Source organism: Brachycentrus maculatus, unplaced genomic scaffold (assembly GCF_059751285.1).
Source record: "Brachycentrus maculatus isolate JH-2025_06_01 unplaced genomic scaffold, ASM5975128v1 h1tg000003l, whole genome shotgun sequence".
Taxonomy (NCBI): domain Eukaryota; kingdom Metazoa; phylum Arthropoda; class Insecta; order Trichoptera; family Brachycentridae; genus Brachycentrus; species Brachycentrus maculatus.
Genome location: NW_028280758.1, coordinates 396100 through 418028, shown reverse-complemented (window position 1 = coordinate 418028; position 21929 = coordinate 396100). Strand labels below are relative to the sequence as shown.

The 21929-nt window shown below is 32.0% G+C and overlaps 1 protein-coding gene across 1 annotated transcript in view; it reads right to left on the bottom strand.

Annotated features, from left to right (window-relative positions):
- The window catches only part of gus (splA/ryanodine receptor domain and SOCS box containing gustavus), a 229319-nt gene extending 207883 nt beyond the window's left edge, over positions 1-21436 (bottom strand). Inside the window, exon 1 of the mRNA XM_088262786.1 lies at positions 21328-21436. The gene's annotated coding sequence lies outside the window, so the exon portion shown is untranslated. The remainder of the gene's footprint in view (positions 1-21327) is intronic.
- Positions 21437-21929: the final 493 nt, after the last annotated feature.

The window sequence follows — 21929 nt, the reverse complement described above, 5'->3', positions numbered from 1 at the left end:
GATCAATATATGTAGAAGTTCCAAGAATTTGAGTAGTGTGGTTTTCAATCATGGGTGGAATTGGTGAATGTTACACGTGTGTAAAGTGATCACTTAAACCAGCCTATGACGGTCGTAAGCCCCGTAAATGACAGACATCCATATTCTTCTTCATCTATGATGAGATGTCAAAAAAAGGTAATCGTTTTGCCGCACATTCATCTGAGAGATGGCATTTCGACTTCATTCACTTATGTTTTGCCAAATCCATGCTTCATTTCTCCATACATTAGGGTTTAAAAAATACATAAATTACTATATTTTATTGTTTTGGTCAAAATTTGAACGTGTAAAGCAATGTGGACACATAATAAGTGCAAACTTCATAATAAACCCGGAATAGTCCACGGAGGGCATTTTATTGCATTAAATCTCCACAAGAAAATTTTATAAAAAAAAAGTTTGCGGACAACTAACGCAAGGTCGTTCAATTATTAGACGGTGAGGTGACATTGACATTACCTCAAACTTTTTATTTGAACTTGAATTTTTAAAAATGCAATGCCATATGTTTGCGTCTGATCAGAATATTGTTAACAACAGCAAAAAATAGATTCTTCTTTCTTCTTCTTCTCCGTCTTATTCCTCATTGCTGAGGGTTGTGACCCTTTGCAGAAGCAATGACTCTTCTGCAGTTATCCCTTGACTACGCTGCACGTAGCGCTCCAACCACCGAGGTGCCTGCTGCAGCCTTAATTTGATCGGTCCATCGTGTGGGATCTTCCTCTCCCTCTCTTTCCCTCCAGGCTACCTATCACAGCTAGTCGTTCCAGGCTATCCTCGTTGCCACGCGCAACGTGTCCAAAGAAAAACGTGCGCAACGTGTCAAAAAAATAGATAAAGATAATAAAAAAAATATATCTAGAAATTGTGCTGTTAAACCAGGATGACCATTTGTCTCACACACATGACTATTTTTCCTAATTTTTCATTTTCAGTGATTATAATACACCACAAAAAAAGGTTCAAGAGAAATAAAATTGCGAAAATAAATATAAAAATCAATGATAATACTAATATTGATATAATATTTTATTAAAAACAATAATACTCTTCCTGTATGATAACATTGTTGACTTAAAGTGGCTGTAGTATTTACACGATGAAGTCACACAAGTTTTAAAAACAATTACAATATTTATATTTTATCTTTATATTAAATTTACATGTGGATTACAGGAATACCAATCACTATTTACATACATGTCTTAAATGGCCAGGTTGGGGTCCCGTGGTTAGTGTCGCGGACTCTGGGTGAGAGTTTCAATGTTCGAGAGCCACTCTAACACAACTTGATTCCTATTTTTAATGATGGGGCACTTGGGCAGACAAAAATAAGGAAATAAAAATGTTTGCGTAAACTGTATATTGTAAAAAGAAAATGAAAAAACAGTGTAAGCAATCAAGGTACACTAAAAAATACACCAAAACATCGAACATAAACAAACCATATTATGTTCAGACGGGAATATTCATATATTATAATCAAACAGCAAATGCCTAAAGTTAAAAATCTTTAAATGAAAAAGATACATCTCCCTGGGTATTCAGCAGATCAATCATCATCCCTATAGACATTACCAAAAGTAATTTGGAACTGCACTCAAGAAGATCGAAGATTCTGTGTTGCCTGGCTCGTAGTTATATATGATTAAGTATTATATATGGTTCAAGGATAATTTGACTAGAAGTTAGATAAAGAACAGCCATAAGTGATGTTATGATGTCACTAACAAAACTACAACTCTACGAAGGGTCTAGATCAATAAACATAAGTTTAAATAATTTATAGATCGCCATTTACGTAAAATACTACCTCAAGGGCGATTCGCTGTGATTGAATTAAGAAGATTTTAGAAATGATTAAGCAAACAAGTTCGTTTTCAGTTTTTTTCTAAAGATCATCTCACTCTCACTATTTTTAACTACTGGTCGAAGAGCATTACGCGCCATCGGACCCCCAACAGCAAAGGCTCGTTCGTCAAAATATATTATGGGTTGCAGATATACTTATATATATTTTTATTTATTTATTTATTTGCTGATAGAACACATCCCATTCCTCGTCATAGCACATGATTCGTCCAAGCGGCCAGACTATGGGATGAATTACCTCTCATTGTAAAAAGATGTGCCTTCTCTCATTCCTTTTAAGAAACGTCTGAGACATAACTATCTATCATTAAAATCCTAACTACCCATCAAACCTCACGCCTTACGTTTTTCCTCTACCTCCTTCCCTAAATTCCCCCTTTCTTTGCCTTCCTTACTATCATCAATTTGTAATTTTGATAAATATTTAATGTTAAGTATTTGCTTCTTTAATACAAAAGTAAATTGTAATCTTTCTCATTTACACTTTATGTAGATCAAGTACTATCTACCCTCTGATTGCAAACAGCTTTATAAGGTATTCAACGTTTTGACTAACATCACTAGTACAATAAGCCTGCCAATGTTTATATTTTTTTCTGTACATCAAGTTAAGATAAATAAATAAATTAAGCACGTACGAGAAAAATACGAACAGAAAAGTACGAAAATACAAAAGATGCGTTTACACATTTTCTGAAAGGAAAACTTTGTTAATATATTATATTTAGCGAGTACACGGTTATGCTATTAGTATTGAAGTATGTGTGCTGGGGATGGATTTCTAAATGAAGTGCTAAATTTATTGCGAAACTTTGATAAAGTGCGGCCAATATAGTGCCTCGTTAATGGAAACTTCGGCGGTGTTTCATCTGGTATAATAATTATATGTATTATATACAAAACATCCTGTATACGCTCATATTACTTAATATTACTATACAGAGTAATACAATTACTAATAACTTGCCACACCTTTCAAAATGATGAAGTATTGAATTAGTTCGTAAGAAGAGAGAAAATTGAATAAACACCACAGAAGGACTCGAATAATAGACCTCAATGTATAAGCCAGTCCACAAAAATCCGAATATGAGAAGAAGAGAATCTAAGAATATTTTTTTCACAAATACTTGTTCACAAAATCTGGATTGTCTTCAATTACAGGAGTTATTTTCATATTATTTTTTGACATCTCATCAAAGATGAAGCAGAATATTTTCATCTCACAAATATTTGTCTCTAGTGAAGTTCTAGTGATTCAAGAACAGTATTTCAAAATTGGTTCACATAGAACTTCCAAGAATTTGAGTAGTGTGGTTGTCAATAATTGGTAGAATTGGTGAATGTTACACGTGTGCAAAGTGATCATTTAAACCAGCCTATGACGGTCGTCAGCCCCGTAAATGCCCAGACTTCCATATTCTTCTTCATCTTTGATGAGAACTGGTAAATACACGTCTCCTTCACACACTATCAGCGAGCAGCGAGAGAGAGTGTAACACAATGTTTAAATTTGTCCTTTATAACATGTATGAATACCATAGATAATAATGTGAATAAAGGTAATATCAATGAAAAAAGTAATACCATAGGCCTATGAGATTAATATAAAAGGTATTCTGATACAAAATTTCGAAATTGTTTTGTTCCGAAAGTTAATTGAAAAACAAAGTTGAAAAACAATTAACGTTCAACAGGAGAGTAGTAAAGGCAATCTGATATGAGCAATCCGAAAAGTTTTTAATTAAAAATAAAATAAAATCGGTCTCCTCAAAAGTCAACTACCCCCCCTGGAAACAAAAAGAGATACTTGTAACCAGAGATTTATCAAATTTATACACGTTATGATTCCAAACTAGAACGTATTTTTTCTTAAAAATTAATTTTTATTTTTACTATACATACACATTTTTTAAAGAGAAATATTTGTGTTTTTATTATTTACACAAATATTTCAATTTCATACTATTTCTGTGAGCCTAAGCGGATCATTATTAGAAATAGGTATCAAATTGTGGTAGAGTGGGTTCGAACCGAGAAACTCTGACTTGACTTAGTCCGCGACACTAACCACGGGACCACAACCCGACAGTTCAATTCAATTTAATTTCGCTGATTTGGCCCGGCAACAGTCCCGAATCCAATCGAAAATTTATGGGCTATAATGCAAAAAAGCAAATAATATCCACGAATAAAAAAACTGTTCATTGAAGTTTGAAAAGACGAAATATTTTCAGAAACTATAAATTTACTGTATGCTTCCATGGATAAAAGGCTATTAAAAATAAGGATGGGAAGACAAAATATTATATTATTTAAAACCGAATAAACTTATTTTAATTAAAATTGTCTTTATTTAAAATGAAAATAAAATATTAACCTTCTTTCTGAATATAAACAACGAAAACATAAAATCTTTCAATTATATGTTAAAATTTATGTATTAATTTTAAATCAAACACAGATTTTTTGAGTCTACTAAGTTGTATTTTATTAACAAAAACACATAAAAAATTATATTGTGACAATTGTTTCGCCTTGTTAGGGCATTATCAAACAAACATTCGTTCGATAATGCCCTAACAAGGCGAAACAATTGTCACAATATAATTTTTTATGTGTTTTTGTTAATAAAATACAACTTAGTAGACTCAAAAAATCTGTGTTTGATTTAAAATTAATACATAAATTAAAATGGAGTTTTACAAATTAAACGCCAAATCAATAAATATATGTTCAAAGACTAAACCCCAAATCAACCGTTATGGGGCTGAGGGTCAGGTAATCTGCTATCTGAAATATAAAGATGATTTTTTATTTAAAACTCGGAAGAATAAAAACTTGTTTATACCGAAAAGTAAGAAATATTCCCCAGATATGTTAATTAATTGGAAAATAACGTATTCTCATCAAAGATGAAGAAGAATATGGAAGTCTGGGCATTTACGGGGCTGACGACCGTCATAGGCTGGTTTTAGTGATCACTTTAGACACGTGTAACATTCACCAATTCTACCCGTTATTGACAACCACACTACTCAAATTCTTGGAAGTTCTATATGTATGAACCAATTCAGAAACACCGTTATTGAGTCACTAGAACTTCACTAGAGACATCTATTGGTGAGATGAAAAGAAGCTTTTTATTTAGCAGAAACTCTTATGTGAGTATGTGAGGTCCGAATCCTGGATTATAATCACAAAGATGAGAAACGCCTGAAAATATCATTTTCATTTTTATTATTTAAGCTTATAATTTGACCAGATAATTTATTTACAACATTTCGAGTGTGTCCAAATACTGTTCATAAAATCTGGATGATCTCCAATTACATTATGAAAATAACTCCTGTCATTGGAGATAATCCGGATTTTGTGAACAAGTATATGGACACACTCAAAATGTTGTAGGAAAATAACGATTTGTACATACAGTTTAATTAATCATAGCAAATTTTCTAATTTTTAGCGGTTGAGATGGTTTTTGTGTCCACTGGTGTAGTTGCTTTTTCACTATATGGATAGATATTATTACAAAGTGACTGACAAATCAATTAAAGAAAACTTTAAATCGACACCTGGGGACTGCTTTTTATGAGTGAAATCAAACTGTTAACGTTTAATATAAATGTAATAAAGACAGTCGAAAAGATGATATATTCGGGGATCTTCTAAATCCCTTTGTGGTCCGTATGAAAGAAAGGGACGTTGCAACGCCCACAGCTGAGTTAATTCTAAAACCATGAAGGTGTTCTAGAAGAAAAGCGTTCTAGTATTCCAGTGGTTCCCAAAGTGGGCGATATCATTCCTCTTAAGGGGACCCAGAGGGCAAGAACGGGGCTTTTATTTTAAGTCGTCTGTCGGAAAAGTCACAAGAGGGTTGGTTTATCAATCATGGCTAGCTTGAAGAGAGGGTTAGATTTAAAAATAAATGAGGAATGCTGTATAACATCATTCGATATAACGTTTGCCTATGAGTATTGTTTGTTTCCAAAATTTTGAATATGTCCAAAGACTTGTTCACAAATCTGTATTTTCTCCATTTACAGTGGAACCAAAAATGTAAAAAGTTGCTCCCTTAAGTGTTACGGAGAAAGGGCAAGTCCCTTATTCATGACATTTGTGAGCCAGGACTTGTCTTGGAACTCGAAATGTTTAGCTTAACGAGTAAGATTCTGGTACCAAGTATGCTCGTTATGAGAGGTTCCACTGTAGTTTTTTTATTATTTATTTTTATTTATTTAATATAGTTAAATTTTTAAGTACAACATAATACAATTTCTAAACATTTATACATATGGAAAACTTATAAATATAGATTCGCTGTGCCTCTCCAAAAAAGAGACTGAGCTCTTGTGCCTGGAGAGGGACTTACACTCAAGGATTAATGTTTTATATAATTAATGGTATAATAGTCTTTTTTAATTTTTTTTTCAAGATTAATATGTAATGGGCATAATATTTTTTTTTTGGGCATTAAATTATATTTGCATTTTTGATATCTCAACATAAATGAAGAAGAATATGGAGGTCTGGTATTTACAGTGCTTATGACCTGTCATAGGCTGGTTATTGTCATAAGATTAGCGATATATGTAGAAAATTTGAGTAATGTGGTTATCAATCATGGGTAGAATGGTAAATGTTGCACCTGTGTGAAGTGATCACTTTACCAGCCTATGTCAGGTTATAAGCTCTTTAAATACCCAGACTTCCCATATTTTTCTTCATGTATGTTGCAATTTTTTTTTGTTTTGTTTTTTTTTTCAAAAAAAATGTTTGTGTTTTTATTATGTACACAAATATTTCAATTTCATACTAATTCTGTGAGCTTAAGCGGCTCATTATTAGAAATAGGTATCAAATCGTGGTAGAGTGGGTTCGAACTGAGAAACTCTGACTTAAGAGTCCGCGACACTAACCACGGGACCACAACCCGACACAAATGTAAGTTATAAAATGGAATATACAAAGTTGATGCTTCAAATAGTGATTGCTTGATAAAAACGGTTTGAAAATTATTCAGAAAGAACTTCCTAGTAGAGATGAGTATATGCCACCATTTCTGCATTTTTCGTTCTTATTATTGTCACCAGGTCGCGTTACATAACATACTAGTTATGAGATATGCGGATAAGGTTTGTGCACATTATATACGGAGTAACAGCGTCTACTTTGAATACTAAACGAAAAATGATCAGCAATCACTTTGCGTGAAATCTACCAGAAAGCAGTTGACCAACTGAACGTGTGTCGAATGATTGAAAGTTGGAGAAAGTAAAAGAAGAGTGCAAAAAATAATGATAGTAAAAACAGCCAATTATATATATATATATATAAAGGAGGAAAATGACTCAAACATGTTCAGGTATATATTATTGAAATAAATATCTAATATTTTTTTATTCGTGTCAAATTGTTTTTTTCACAAATTCCTTCAAAATATTCTCTTCTCAGGAGCTGCTTAGGTCAAGATTTTTTCATTGATGAAGAAGAATATGAAAGTTGTATTTTCAGGGTTTACGATCTGTTATATCGCTCAGTCCTTTCAACAACGTCATATATCGAAAAACTTGATTTTTCAGGAGGTCGTTTTTAATGTTTGAAAATATGTTATAAAAATAAATATCAAGCCACTTATTGAACTTTTACTGTGCAACAGATCTTTTTATGTAAAACCTAGATGTTCTTTTCTCCACCAAGAAAATATTAAGTATAATTAAAAAAAAAATTATTAAACAATACCTATTCTTCAAAATGCAAAAACAACACTTTCTGCCCTATAGCGGGTAAATATTAAATTAAAAATATGCCGCTTTTGCTGGGATATAGTACATTTTCTGGGCATTCCGAAAACATGCACAACTGAAAAAAATCCAAAATAAAAATAACATTTAGGATTTTTTACGGAGTGTGTTTTTGGCAAGGAAATGTAATTAATTATTTTATATGAGTATTTTAATGTTTTTAATGTTTAAAAATTTAATAAAACCCTGATGATGGCAAGGTACTTGTCGAAACCGGTAGGTTAAAGTGTACTAATAATAAAAAAAGTTATTAAAACAAAGTTGTTTAATTTTATGAAGTTAATATTATATTTGTTGATTTTTTGGTTGAATAAACCGAGCGTCAATTGACGAGACACAATTTTCAGCATTTCACGTTTTCGGGCTGCCGTGTGTGCAATAAGAGTGTGCGGGGACCCATATGATAGTTTTGCTGTATTGAATATTAATTTCCGGCGAGTTCGATGGAGGCTGAAATTGAAAGTGTCACTGGGATGTGTGATGTAATTACGCTGAATATATTGCCGATATTGATTGAATTGAAAAGCTGGCGTTATCGATTTTTTTTAATCACGCAGGTAAAACAGAATGTTAATTAACTATGAACACATTAAATTGAAATAAAAAAATATATTTATACATGTTTTGTTGGCGTGTCGTATTATTATTATTTTTAAATTCTATATATTGTTGCTCGAGATTCAATTATAATTATTTTCTGTCAGTTTACATCTTTTGACATTTCTTTTAAAAAAAAATTGTTTCAAACACTTGAAATTTTAATTTTTGTATTTTAGTATTTTTTAATATTTTTCATATATTTTTTCCAAAATATTTATATCATTTCTAGAAATTAATAATATTAAATATGCTGTTTATAAAAAAAAATGCTACCTACCTCAGAACAGGTTGGACATATCTATCCTCTATTGTTGATAGACCAGTGTCTAATTTTTTGCTTTCATTTTAATATAAATTTTACTTATATTTTTTGTTTTTTTTTTTTAAATAATTATATTTTCATTGCTGCAAATATAACTTATTAATTATTATATATACTTAATAAATATTATTTTATGATAATGAACTCTGATTTTCGGCAATAAATTGAAATATATATGTATATATATATATATATATATATATATATATATATATATATATATATATATATATATATATATATATATATATATATATATATATATATATATATATATATATATATATATATATATATATATATATATATATATATATATATATGTATATATATATATATATATATACATATATATACATATATATATGTTATATATATATATATATATATACACATATATATATGTATATATATATATATATATATATATATATATATATATATATATATATATATATATAAATATATATATATATATATATATATATATATATATATATATATATATATATATATATGTATACATATATATATATATATATATATATATATATATATATATATATATATATATATATATATAAAATATATATATATATATATATATATATATATATATATATATATATATATATATATATATATATATATATAATATATATATATATATATATATATATATATATATATATATATATATATATATATATATATATATATATATATATATATATATATATATATATATATATATATATATATATATATTATACATGTGTGTGTGTGTAATATGCATGTAGTAACGGATGAATATGGCAATAAAGGGTTTTAGAATGGGTGACCTGGATGTTTGCGTTTATTAAAGAATTGGCAATTCGCCAGTGAAAAAGTGGACTAAATGCAGAGTTTGACTTGAAAGTTGGTAAATACATATTAAGTAAACTTGTGCAGTCGGGCGGTGTGAGGTGACATAACAATACGATTTGTGGGTATCAGTAGAATCAATAGCATGGCAGCATTGTGTTTCTATACCGGGCGTTGTGGCAGCGTTTTTGACTCCAATACGCATTGTTGTTTGTGTTAATTTCATTCCCCTGAGAGGTGCCATTGTGATATTGCATGAGTTTCTCATTAATCTGTACAAAGGATCGATTGGTAATACTGTATTCGAAGTTAAATATTACCGTGCGAGACTAACATATTTTAGTACTTTTAAACTGTAAAAATATCAATGAAAACCACATACACTGTAGTATGTTTGCTAAATCATTTCACTTTTTTTTTCCCGAATTCGTTTATAGTGAAGCGCGCTTGAGGTAGTATTTTACGAAAATAGCGCTGTATAAATTATCCAAATTAATTATTATTATAATTATCAGTGACTGTGAAAAGGAAAATGGGGAGAAAAATGATTGATATTGTAGAAATAAAATTCGATGAAGAGTATTTTTTTGCATATTGAATTTAATCATTTTATTTATTTACTGATTACACTTCTTGGACATGGTACATTGGCGGGCTTATTGCCAAACACCTTAAATTGATCAACGTTTTAAAATACTTATTCTTCTTCAAACCCTTATCCGCACCTCAATGGTGCATAGGGCACTGCATCCTATAAATGCAGTTTTATCTTGATCGTTAACACATGAAGGAAAGGTGATCAGCCTTTCGCTTCAGGTACCAGTCCAGGGTAATATTGAAAAAATATTAGAGTGAAAAAATCACTTATATGTATCAGACCCCCCCCTGGGAATCGAACCCGGGACCTCCGGTACGGAAGGCGAGCTCGCTGACCATTACACACAAAAAATACAGTAATACATAAATAATATTCGCTCAACTTTCAACTTCTCAGCTTCATTCGTGCACCAGGTACGAAGGACTTGCAGCGTTTCCCCGCAGCCAAAGTTTTGACATCTGCGGGTACGATGATGCCGCCCAGACGGGTAGACGCATAAAGCGCTATCCTCCATATCATAACTCCGACGAAGTTCCGCGCCTAGGAGCTAATAAACATGCAAAAACTGCACGCAAGGATGCGAAACTTGCGCCTAGCTTGACTCGCTGTTTTCCGTCTCTCGGCCGATCAATTATTTACTTCGCCAGGAGGAAGCTGCCAGCTAGGTGCGGGTGGCTAATGGGAAAACTTTCGTAGAGTCTCCCCCATAGCCAGTGTTGCCAGGTGTTCGGTATTCTACAGAACAGTTCGGTATTCAACCTTTTCCACTCTGACCATTTTTTCTCATGACTGATCAGCTACTCTGATCAAAAAAATGTGACGTTTTTTACCATTAAAATAAGTATTTTGGTTCCCTAATTATGCGACACTGTATCTGGCAACTCGTATGACCATTCGTTTTTATAACTGAACTTGAAAGTGTAAATTTCATCGTTTTCCATAGCGGATTAACTATAAAATAGTTATTATAAACACATAAAATGCAATTTTTTGTTATTTTAACTACTAACACCAATATCACAGAATTTTGAAATATAACAGCTCCACTAAACAAAAAAATATGGTCACAAAAAGTGGGAGTATCCTTGGAGAACCGTCATAAATGAAGGATAACGACTGACCGTGCCAAAAAATATTAGCGTATGATAAATATTATAAATATATACAATATCACCCAAAATGATAATCTATTTTTCCTAGATTATATCTAAGTGATGGAAAGTTTTATTGAATAAATGTTGGTTAATTCAATATGTTGCGATGATTAACCGTATTTATCTCAAATATTTTTTGGTAGAATATACTTGGGTGATAGAGATATCAGTGAATTAAGTTATACCTGCGCCGGGCCAGACATTGTGGCCCACGGAGCTGCCTACTAGAATCTTACGGGCCAGAATGTCTGGCCTACAGAGTGGTAAGAGTTAAGCACCGTATGTGCTTAAAGTGGTTAAAATACCAAAGAATGGGCGGTTCGGTATTTTGTCCTATTATTTTTTCTCCCTAATAAACTATTAATTCACTTATTTTGAAAGAGTATTTAGCCATGTGAACCATTTGTGGACGGACAGCCGTAGGTAATAAAAGAAATATGGACATGGTGAAGGCTGAATTATATATACGATGTAATTTCAGTCTGAAATGTTGCGAAATGCATGGGACAGTTAAAGCAAACAAGACATTGCTGGAAGCGTGCATTAGTGAAAGTTAGGTTAGGTTAGGTTCGGTTGGGTTAGTATTCCAGTGGTTCCCAAAGTGGGCGATATCATTCCTCTTAAGGGGACCCAGAGGGCAAGAGCTTTTATTTTAAGTCGTCTGTCAGAATGGGCAATGTTGCTCTTGTGCAATGGTACTTTGTATTTTAGGTTAATATTATAAATAAACGATTATTTTTTTTTGTTGGTCACTGTTCGGTATTTATTTGGAAAAGACCTGGCAACCCTGCCCACGGCTGCAGGCAAGCGAGAGCCATGTCTCAAGATCCATTTAAATATTTATTCAATTATATGGATGTGTTCCCTTCTCTCCTGGTGGTACGATTCGCCCACTTGGGGAAAACTGTCGGCCGAATGGGGAGTTATTAATTTTCATATAAAGAGTCAGAGTTTCTATGTTCGAACCCACTCTACCACAATTTAATACGTATTTTTAAAAAATAATAAGTCGCTTAGAATTACGTAAATAGCATGAAATAGAAAAAACGTGTTTTTTAGATAGTAAAAACACAAATATTTCTCTTTTAATAAAAAAAGTCAACAACAACAAAGACGAAAAAACACATAGCTCACTCCTTTCAAGAACGTCATAAATCAAAAAACTTGATTTATCAGGAGAACGTTTTTAAAGTTTAAAAATATTATACAAAGTATTAAAAATAAATATCAAGCCGCTTGTTGAACTTTTTACTGTGCAACAGATCTTTTTAGGTAAAACCTGAAGGTTTTGTCTCCATTTGAAAAACATTTAGTTTATTTAAAAAAATAATTAAACAATATCTTTTCTTCAAAATGCAAAAAAAAACCCTTTCTGCCCTGTAGGGGGCAAATATTTAGTTTAAGATATGCCTCTTTTGCTGGGATATAGTACATTTTCTGGGCATTCCGAAAACATGCACAACTAAAAATTGACGATTTTTGATTTATGAAAGGAGTTAGCGACATGATTTTTCTTATTTTTTAGAAAAACTCTTCACAAAAGCCACGTATACATACATACATATTCTCACTCGATTTAAACTTTACAAGTTAACTTTTTTTCGTTTTTACAAAATGTTAGTGATTAACATCACTGAATAACCAATCACTGATATTTTAGTCTACCGGTTTCGAGACGTACCCGTCTCTTCGTCAGGACAATCGCTACAACAGCATGCTTGCAATTCTACACGTCACTACCATAGAACTATGTAGTCACAAACTTATACTATAAGTACAGAAAATATTTATCGCCTGCGTTTTTTGGTCGATCCGGGGACCAACATACACTAAGAGCGCTTGTGCACTACACAGAATTTTACAGTCCGGCAGTCCAGTTTTTTTTTAAGTAAAAGCGACTACGACAGTTTAGCGTGATCGAATTTACGCACCGATCCGAAGAAAGAGGGCCAAAAGTACAAGCCAATCCAAACCAATCATCCGTTTTATCATGCTAACCGGACTGCCGGACGGTAAAATTCCTGTAGTGCACAAGCGCCCTTACATGGAAAAAAACCCTGCTTCGGGTATTTCATCACACAAAAAATTAACCATCTTTTCAATTGAATTCGTGAAAAAATACAAATAGCGCTGCAAACATCGAAGGTTTTTCCGAAGCATGAAAATAAGGTTGAAATAAAATCCATTTCTCTGGTGGGAATGAAGATGTTGAGTAAAAAATATATATATATTTTTGATTGAAAAGATGGTTAATTTTTTGTGTGATGAAATACCCGAAGCAGGGTTTTTTTCCATGTAAGAGCGCTTGTGCACTACACAGAATTTTACAGTCCGGCAGTCCAGTTTTTTTTTAAGTAAAAGCGACTACGACAGTTTAGCGTGATCGAATTTACGCACCGATCCGAAGAAAGAGGGCCAAAAGTACAAGCCAATCCAAACCAATCATCCGTTTTATCATGCTAACCGGACTGCCGGACGGTAAAATTCCTGTAGTGCACAAGCGCCCTTACATGGAAAAAAACCCTGCTTCGGGTATTTCATCACACAAAAAATTAACCATCTTTTCAATTGAATTCGTGAAAAAATACAAATAGCGCTGCAAACATCGAAGGTTTTTCCGAAGCATGAAAATAAGGTTGAAATAAAATCCATTTCTCTGGTGGGAATGAAGTTGTTGAGTAAAAAATATATATATATTTTTTAATTTATTGGCAAAGCACCCAATTTTGGGTGATACCTGCCATACTAGTGATTTTACATACTTAAACAATAAATTATTTTTTTTATTGATTATTTTTGCGGTCACACGCTTTTGCCATACTTTTTTATATGTTTAATGATCGCACCGTTAACATTTTTTGAGTTGATTGACAATAGGTGTTGGACATTCAGCGGGAAGGACAAACCCTCAGACCGAATGTCCTGAATGAACTCGAGGTTAGGGAGTAAGGGGCAGTTGAAAAATATGTGGTCAGCAGTATCATCCTCCTGTCCACACGCGCACAACGAACAAGTTAGAATATTAATCTTTTTGAGGTGGGATGCAAGTACTGTGTGTCCGATCCTTCACAGAAGGGACACATTCAGCTTGGGAATCTTGATTTTGCGGAACCAAGGGGATTTGGGTATCACGGGTTGGATTGACTTATAATAGGATCCAGTGGATGTTATAGAGAATATTTTATTCCATTCCTCGCTTGCACCAGCTTTGAGCTTACTAAGAGTAAAAAAAATTAAAATATATCAGCCGAGCGTTTGAGTAGCTCAATTCCGTTAGAAAAATAGAATCATATAGTAGATTTACGAGCAAAATTCAATCCGATTGAGGAACATCAATCGATCTTCAAGATATCTCGAGCTGCTTCTCAGCAAAGGCTACCGTGAATTCTTCATCATTCATTATACGTGGATTAATAAGGAAAAGGAATGATAATTTTAATGATGATTAAAAGCGAGGTTGCTATCGGAATAGAGTATAAATAAAAACCGAGTCATATGACAAGTCGGTTGTTGTAAAAATACATTACTTCAAGGTAAGTAGGCGCATAACGAATTATTTAAACATGCCATGGGTGGATTACATAATCGGCATAAGGAAAACCAGGATGAAAAAAATCACGTCGAAACTTCCGATGACGAAATTGTCGATGATCAAACATTGCAATCTGTAGTCCGAGCGAGTGGGGGACAAGGATTATTAATACACATGCACTTGAGTAAGAAAGAATTCAATAATAGCAAAAACATATTTATCAAAGATAAACATTCGTTAGAGCGTTTTTCAACGGCCATTTAAGGACATACAATATCTTCTTTCGTAGAAAAAGTTTTTTGTTGCTGTATTGTATGTAAGCTTATATTTTATTTTATTGTTTTTAATTTTTATTGTAATTTAAGGCTTTACTCACAAACAAAGAATTCAGTAAGCGACTACGCGAAGAGTCACACTTTCCTCCACACCCAATTTTGATTAAAAATTATATATTGAATTTTTTATTATTTATATATAAGTATATATATATATATTTTTAACTCCTTACCAATCAATAACTCTTTTCTTTTCAAAACCATACATTTAATTCGAATAAAAACTCATTTTATCAATACAAAAACGGTGTTTCAAGAAAAAAAAACAAATACGTTAAATGTTACCTTGGGGTAAAGAGAATTAAGTTGCGTGTGATTACTGGGTCTTAATGCTCCTCCAAATTGTATTTTCTGTCCAGGAAAAATAAAATACGAGTAACTACTTCCACTACTTCACGCCGTTTCAGGGGTAGGCAGGGAGGATGGAACGCCACACTCTTCTGTCCTGAGACATGTACTCCTAGCTTCCTTCACATCCATACATCTAGTCATACATGTTCTCCGATTACGCAGACTTTTGACACCAACACATTTAAGGTTTTGATTGATCTGATCGTGCCATTTCTAACGCTAGAAGCAAAGGTGTCTTTCAAATATGAAAATGTTGACGATTTAGATACCATTTTTGGAATAAAGAGTTTTTTTTTTGCGTTGTGACCCTTCGGCATTTAACCATCAATATATATACAGTTTACATCATCTACTCCTTTTAACCGGTAATGATATCCTTATTATTTCGCCTTTTTAGTATGGTAATAATTTTAACCCCACAATCAAACTACTCCGAACCTTAGCTCTGATTATAACAGTACCCAGCAGAATAATTGTCTACTTGAACACTAAAAACTGGTCACGCTAAAAACTAGAGACCAGTTGGGATTTGCGTTATATACACAACACAATATTTCATGATGTGCCAACCTGATAAGCGTTGCCAACTTCGAAGGCTGACGAGCTAGTTCTTCCCGATAGACAAACCAGTTTTCGTATATTTTAGTTCGTAACAATATTGCGCATTATGAAGGTGAAATGGATCAAATTCAAGCGATACTCACTAGTACTGATTTAGTATAATATCTTTTTAATATTTAGTATAGTATAATGAACCTTAGATCTGGTGGTGTCAAAAGTCTGCGTAATCGGAGGGAATGTATGACTAGATGTATGTTTTGTTTAATTACCTAACGTGACCATTACCAAGTGACTCTGAAATCTAGCTACGGCTTATGCAACAACGCTAATCATGACCCTACTCAAGCTTCAACTTTTTAAGTTTTAGAGCCTATGCCTACGCTCGTGAGTGGATTTACTCTTTATGTTTAAAGTTACTATATTTTTATGTAATTCATGAGTGAAAATTCTAGACAAAAACACTTGCTATCTCGCTAGAGGCATGGGTTTATACATTTCATTGATTCTAAGTTGGCAGTGAAGTTACTTACGTTTATGATTTTAATTCTTGATTTTACCTAGGATGTGAGTTTAATTATGTACTTATGTGATATATATATATATATATATATATATATATATATATATATATATATATATATATATATATATATATATATATATATATATATATATATATATATAAAAACATACTTACAATACGCAATACCGTATACCTAGATGTATGGATGTGAAGGAAGCTAGGAGTGACATTTCTAACGCTTGAATCATGGGTGTTTTTTCCATCGGGTGATCGTGTAAAAATACAATAATCCAAACGTAGTTGGGTTTCGCTCGTTAAAATTTAAGCCCGAGTTTCAGTTTTGTTGGAAGTCGAAAACGTAAGAAGTTTCGGCTTCTTTTCGCAGCTAAGAAATATTTAGTTCAATACTGGCAGTAAAGTCGGACTTACGGAATATTACAAATGTCGGGAGATGGAATAGTTTATTGACAATCCACACCCCAATGCCAGGTGATTAATAATCTACTGTTCTCTTCTTCTAAAAGTTTTTATTTTACCTTTAAAAACTATCTTTTCCAGTAAAATTTTAATTTTGGCATAAATACGACTAAACTCTCAAATGATGCGACATCCATCTACAGAAGACCTCACTGCTTGCAACAACGTCATATATCAAAAATCGTAAATTTTCAGTTGTGCATATTTTCGTGCAAAAGCGGCATATTTTCAACTTAATATTTACCCGCTTACAGGGCAGAAATTGATGTTTTTTCATTTTGAAGAAAAGGTATTGCCCAATTATTTTTTTAAATATACTAAATATTTTTTAAATGGAGAAAAAACCTTCAGGTTTTACCTAAAAAGATCTATTGCACAGTAAAAAGTTCAATTAGTGGCTTGATATTTATTTTTAGTACATTTTATTATATTCTCAAACTTAAAGACGATTTCCTGAAAAATCAAGGTTTTTGATATATGACGTTGTTAAAAGGAGTAAGCGTCTTGTCAACAAATTTTAAGAAATAGTAGTATTTACCAAATAAAATTTAAATAAAAAACTCTTCTTTCCCAGCAATAATAACATTGAGTATTCATATTTGATTTCTCTTTGGATAAAAATTACAAAAACCTATTAATTTAAAAGTTTAAAAGCTCTTCCCCTACAGGCATAACCATCGGCAAGCTTGTTGCTATATATAGTACCTTGCTATATATGCACCATCGGGTGCAGATAAGGGTTTGAAGAATATGTGAATAAAAAATATGAAACCATAAAATATGAAATCATAAATAATCATAACCATAATATTATTATATTACATAGGTAAATTTATAATACATATTATAAAGCTCTGAGCCAGGTATAACCTCAAATTCTCGGTCACGCTTTCCGGTGGTCGGTGCTTATCTGTGTTTGAATAAGCACGGTCGAATGAAGGGAAAATTCATAAAAGCTAATTCCATTCCAGCTCCGCAGTGTAGTGGTTAGAAGGGCATGGAAAGGTGTGGGGGTTCGATAACACTAACTACAACATTTGAAATACCATAAAATGAAAATGAAATATATATTAAGGGGGTACTCGTAAACACAGAATTCAGTACGCGTACGACTGAAAATCGTTTTTTTGGAAATTTGGAGAATTGAGAGCATTGGATTTTTTAAAAATAATATTATTTATTGATTCGGCATTAACTTTGTGAAATGACATGTTAATTATTAAAAAAACACTTGTAGAAACCACTTGATGAGTTTTATTTTTATTATACACGACTAGTTTCGAAAACTTACAGATGTTTACATCTTCAGGTTAAAAATAAAAAGTAATTGATTAATTTTATTAATTTTTAAGTAATATTTTCTTCTAATCCTTATCGGCACCCAATGGTGCATAGGGCATTGCATCGTATTGAAGCAGTGTTATCTTGATCATGAAGGCAAGGCGATCACTCCCGCACTTCAGGGACCAGTTCAGGGTTATATTAAATAAACATTAGAGTGTAAAATCATTAATATTTTTTCACTCCCATATATTTAATCGAATAAAACTTTGTTTCATTCGAATGTTTTCAATGCTAAAACGGTGATTTAATAAAAAAATCAATTTCGTAAAAAGTTACCTGGGTTTAAAGAAAATTAAGTTAGCGATTTATCGTATGCTGGGCCTTAATTATAGTACAAAAATAAAAATAAATAACACATTTTTACACTTTCTATTTTTTTAATCTTTATAACTTTGATATTAACTAAAGGCTTCGCGCTGGTGCAATGGGTAAGCCACTGCTATATCGCTGAATCGGTGAACTTTGTAATTACAAAATAAGCTATAAAAATAGCGCGTCACGATTATTGCAAAATTTCAACAAAGCAAGCTTTAGCACCCATTTATGAAATACACACAGATGTAAGCTGTAAGTTACAACATTTTGAGTGTGTCCAAATACTTGTTCACAAATCTGGATAACCTCCAATTATAGGAGGTGTTTTTTTTATATTATTTTTTGATATTCTGATTTCAGTGATTCAAGTGCAATGTTTCGAAATTGGATCATATATCGGTAGTGTAAAGGCAAAGGGGTATATCTGTCTCAGACCAAATTTTACAGGAGAGCAAAAACAAACTTGTGAAATTAAATAACTCATTTGTTTTATGTATTTTTATATGTACATATCTTAATAAAACTAAATAAGTATTGCAACTACAGCTTTATCTTTTTTGCCAGATTATGGAATACACTATTTTAGACATTTTGTGGAACAAATTTAGTAAATTAAAAATTTGCCATTACACTACCTACCGATAAATGTGTCGCCTACTTTCAAAATCCGCAAGATGCAATTTTATAAGATTTTAAAATAAATACTGTATCGGAATGCCAATTGTGGTTTTTATTATTTAAATTAATATATACTTGAAAACCCTGCTAAAAATATTTTAAAAATGCGTTGTATTTCAAATTCCGCTATATTCATGGAACTTGTCTTCCGACCTATATCGGCCAATCAGAGAGCGGGGATAGATCAAAAATTAAGTTGACGTCATTATCGGTTTGTGTCTCGTGTTTTTTTTTAAATACTGAAAGCAATTCTAAAAAATGGGAGAATTCTCTATTTCGTAATATTTTATTTAAACATATCTTTTAAACATAAATGTTGCCCGGAGAATTTCGCATTTTTTGTAAAATCGACTTACATGGATCTGGCGGATTTTGAAAGTAGGCGACACATTTATACATATACTTATAGAGCTTCCAAGGATTTTAGTAGTGTGGTTGTTAATCATGGGTAGAATTGGTGAATGTTACACGTGTGTAAAAAGTGATCACTTAAACCAGCCTATGACGGTAAATGCCCAGACTTCCATATTCTTCTTCGTTTATGTTAAGATGTCAAAAAAGAATAAGATCAAGTTGTTCATACATGTTTCTATATGATGTCGTTTATAAACGTTTTTCAGACAAATGTGTTCCCAGTGGGTAAATTATATTTATATTTTTGCTACAATATTTTTACTGTTGCAAGTAAATAGAAAGATGTCGAACACCGTTCCCGTATTATGATAAAATGTAACTTACCATCACGCCGCTTCCCCGCAGGGGTAGGCAGAGAGAATAGAACGCCACACCACTCTGTCTTTGCAAACTTTCTTCGCATCTTCCATATTCATGCATCTCCTCATACACATTTGCCGACTATTCTAAGTACTGACATCTAATCGTACCAAGTTTACCTCGGTCTTCCCCTGCTTCTTTTTCCAACAACATTAGCCTCATAGATTTGTTTTATCGTTCTTTCCTCACTCGTACGTTCCACATGTCCAAACCATCTCACACACCTTTCCTATTTTTATCGATAATGCTTATCTCAGCCATGCATTATTACCTTATTTCATTAAAAATTCTATCGATAAAATTTTCATAAATAAAAAAAATTGTGTCCAAGTGAGTTATAAAGTCTTTTACTCATTTTTCTATATGATGTAATGTTGTTTAAAAAAAACGTTCCCAGATCTTAAGCATATGTATATACATATTATATAAAAAATTACAACTTTCGCTTAAAATCAAAAACATCTTATATTTAACATTCTAACGCAAAAGGTCATTTGCTTTCCAATATTTTTTTTTTTTTTATTAATTAAAAATAAATGTTTTGAATGAAGTAGAAGGTAGATGGATTCAATCTATAAGGATTCTAAAACAGCAGCTGCAATAGTCGTGACGTTGTCGCTTTTGTAACAAATTAATGTTTTTTTAATTCTAGCTAGTTTTTGACATGTCTTTTATGAAACGCTTTAAAAATAACTAATAATATAAATAATGTTACAACGATTTCATTAATAATTAATAAAAACGGTAACTTCAAAAAAACTTACAAATAGGATTACCTACTGAATTTGAAAAAAAAAATACACGATACTCTGTGCAAAAAGTCAATATTATGAATTATAATACCTTCATTTGCGACAAATACAGCCAGTAGAATGTTTTGTAAGGTTTGCGAAAGACGAAGGACAAACCGATTACTGTTTAATCAATGTTTCGCTAGCAAGCTTCCTAAAATAATTTTAGAACCGAGAAATATAATACCAAAATGGTGGTTCTACCCCGACCTACCCCTAAGCCAAAGTATTCTCCCAAGTATTGAGATTTGTGAAAGAATACGAAAAGCCAACACATAAACATATTTGTTCACAATTAAGTGAGATGAAACGAGTCGTTCGTTGCTAATTTTAGAAGATCTACTCTAAGTCAGAAATATACGGGTTTTTGTAAATCTAAAATCTTACCTTCGTTTTCTAGACTCCACGATGGCGCGTTGCGATCACAAACAGAATACCTTTGTACACGAATACATAGTTCACTAAATCACAATACGAGGTTATCACATACGTTAAAACAAACAAAAAAGATTACTTTAATTATTGCTTTTATACAACCAGACTGAACAGAAAATATAAGCACCAGTCAACATAAACAAAACGAGTTTGACGCAGGCGCATGTCAAAAGTAAAATGGCCGATGTTTATTTTCTTGTCGACGCTTCCATCTGTCGGCCGTTTTTTGTATTTATTTCGGTAGCGTAATACGGAGTTTCAAAAAATGATTATATACAAAAAGAAAATAATAAAAATATCAGAAAATTATGAGGAATGACAAAATTAATATGTTCTGAATGGCAGTGTATGTAAAGTAAAAAGTTAATTTTTGAATTTCAAATGTAATGAAATAATTTGAAATGTAATGGTAAAACAGAGATCAGCTCTACCTTGTTGAAGACAATAAAAGTTTGTAAAGATTTCGTTAGGGGTGCTATTTGGTTTGCGTCAATATAACGAGAAAGTTAGATGTTTTGGCGCCAGATGGCAGTAAAGTATGCGACACATTTTAA